Genomic DNA, 3,240 nt, shown 5'->3' with positions numbered 1-3,240 from the left:
TGCCAGACTTCATGTCTGACCACACATTGTGGTCTCCATGTGGATACCTCATAGTGGTCATAGACTGAAGACATACCTCACCCCGATACTCTGCCAAGCCCATTCATCCCTCTCCCTCCTCAGTTCACACAGGCAGCCAGAAGATGAGGCAGGTGCTTGTGTGCTGGGCAGTTGACATGGTCTCTTTTAGCTCTAAACATTCTCTTACCAAATACATGTGCTGTGGGATAATGCTCTTGTACCCTGTAAAGATTTGTTACTTGTATTGGTTTAATTAAACACCGATTGGCCAGTATCCAGGCCGGAAATATAGGCAAAGTGACTTGATTAGGAGAATTCTGGGAGAGGAAAGGCTCTGTCTGCAATCACCAGCCAGATGCAGAGGAAGCAAGATGAGAATGCCTTACTGAGTAAGGTATCAAGTCACGTGGCTAAACATAGATAAGTATTCTGGGTTAATTTAAGTTGAAAGAGCTAGCTAATAATAATCCTGAGCTAATAGACCAACCAGTTTATAAATAATATAAGACTCTGTGTGTTTTGTTGGGACTGAACAGGACAGAAACTTAATCTGCATACATGGTTTTTAATCTCCATTTCACAGATGAAAGCACCTGGGCATAAGATTATCAGATTTACAGGTTTAGCAATAACCAATGACTAACTCATTGGTACATAAAGATCCTCCCTCCACTTGTTATATTTCTGTTAAATCATTTGATATATCTCCCCACCCACCCCCAAGTTACCAGAATTGTTGGCGTCAAGTCCTGAACACTAGCAGCCCTAACAAGCTAGCCTTGGCCCCCTGTCCTCCAAACACTAGTAAAAGAGTCAGAAAAGCATGAAAAGCAGAGAAAAGAGATGTCTCCAACATGGTCATGCTAAGAAGAGACACACTCTTCTTAGAAGAGTCCATCTCTGTGTCCTGACATGAGGCACTAGGCATAGGGGTACACATCTTTAATCCCAGAATTTGGGAGGCTGTGGTAGGCCTTTTCTACTTAGCAAGTTCTAGGACAGCCAGAATTCCTTAATGGAATTCTGTAATATCCAGAACCTGAAAACAACCTAGGTGCCCCTCAATAGAAAAATGGTTAAAAGAAGGTGTGGAACATATACACATTGGAGTTTTACTCAGCGGTAAAAAAACAATGACATCTTGAATTTTTGCATGCAAATGGATGGAAATAGAAAACGCTTTACTGAGTGAGATAATTCAGACCCAAAAAGATGAATATGGAATGTACTCACTCATAAGTGGATTCTAGCCATAAACAAGGGACATTGAGCCTATAATTCGTGATCCTAGAGAAGCTAAATAAGAAGGTGAACCCCCAAAAAAATCAAATAGTTATCCTCCTGGATATTGGAAGTAGACAAGATTGCCAGGCAAAAGTTGGGTGCATGGGGCGGGGGATAAGGGGAGATGGGTAGAAAGAAGAGAGAAGGGGAGGATTGGGGAGAGCTTGGGGAATGGGATGGGTGGGATGGAGGAAGGGTGGATATGGGAGTAGGGAAGTAAATATCTTAATTAAGGGAACCATTTTAGGTTGGCAAGAGACTTGACTCTAGAGGGGTTCCAGGGCCAAGGAGATGTTCCCAGTTTGTTCCTTGGGCAGCAGAGGAGAAGGTGCCTGAACTGGCCTTGTCCCATAGCCACACTGATGAATATCTTGCATATCACCATAGAACCTTCATCTGGCAATGGATGGAGATAGAGACAGAGACCCACATTGGAGCACTGGACTGAGCTCCAAGGTCCAAATGAGGAGCAGAAGGGGGGAGAACATGAGCAAGGAAGTCAGGACCACGAGGGGTGTGTCCACCCACTGAGACGGTGGGGCTGATCTAATGGGAGCTCACCAAGGCCAGCTGAACTGGGAATGATGGAGCATGTGATCAAAATGGACACTCTGAACGTGGCTGGCAATGAAGGCTGACTGAGAAGCCAAGGACAATGGCACTGGGTTTTGATTCTACTGCATGGACTGGCTTTGTGGGAGCCTGGTTTGTTTGGATGCTCACCTTCATAGACCTGGATGGAGGGAGGACTTGGACTTCCCAAGGGGCAGGGAACCCTGACTGGTCTTAGGACTGGAGAGGGAGGGGGAGGGTAAAGGGAGGTGGGAAGGAGGTGGAAATTTTTAATAAATAAATAAATTTGAAAAAAAATAACAACAACAATCAAAGAAAACCTCCAAAGGCATACCGTCAACAACTCTCCTGCACCTGGAGCTTCAGTGAGCTCCAGAAATCCTCCTGTCTCCACCTCTTCCCAAGGCTGGGCTTCAAACATCAACTGATGTTTTTACATGAACACTACGGATCTGAACCCAGGTCCTCACGTTTGTATGGCAGGCACTTTACCAAGTGGGCCATCTCTTCAACCCCCATTTTTTTTAAAGCCTGTACTTACTATACAAAAATAAAATATCAACAACACGAGCCACCTCTTAGCTAATAAGCTATTTCTATAGTCTCAGTAAATCACCTGTTTCCATTCTGCCGCCGTCCAGTAAATCACGAAGAGTGGAAACAATTCTTCCTGTGTTGAGGGTTTTACACTAGGCCATTCCCAAAGTGAGAGGGTCATGTGGGCTCCAAGTCAACGTTTCTGGAATATTGCTGAAAAAGCAATTTCCTAGGTTGCGGTAAAGAACTAAATGGAATAGTAGATTGCTTTTATTTATGTTCTGTTGGTGGAATAAACCCCATCTTCCTTAAGTACAAGCTGAAATGACTGATCAAGCCAACATTTCTGAAACTCCCTTTCCATCTGAGGCTTCCTGTTGGTCTCCTTCCCAGACCTAAGAAATCTTCCCGATCAAAATTCATGGTTGCCTTCTCTCCATTTTGACTTAAGGGTAGAGCCAGGCACTTAAAGGATTCAGAAATTTTTCATGAGTTACTGGCTGAAGTATGGGACAGATCCTTATCCAATAATCCCAAGGCAAACACGTGTTTAAAATGAACCTCGCTTCTTATGTCAAACGTCAGCTCTGTTCCACTAATCGGTCCTGTGCCTCATTTCATACATCCATTAAGGGGGAGAAGACAGCGCTCTCTTAGAAGGGGTTGCTAAAACGCACATCCGCTGGAGCCAGAGGCGAGCGGTCCAACAGGTGGCAGCCGACCAGAAGGCTCGCGGGCGGGGTCCAGGCTCCGCGCCAGGCCAAGCGCACACACCTGGGGGAGTGGTCTGGAGGGCGTGGCCAGCCGAGCTCCGGGAGGCGTGGC

Source organism: Myodes glareolus, chromosome 1, assembly GCF_982192425.1.
Source record: "Myodes glareolus chromosome 1, mMyoGla1.1, whole genome shotgun sequence".
Classification (NCBI taxonomy): Eukaryota; Metazoa; Chordata; class Mammalia; order Rodentia; family Cricetidae; genus Myodes; species Myodes glareolus.
The sequence above is the reverse complement of the archived record's forward strand: the minus strand, read 5'-3'. Positions refer to the sequence as shown.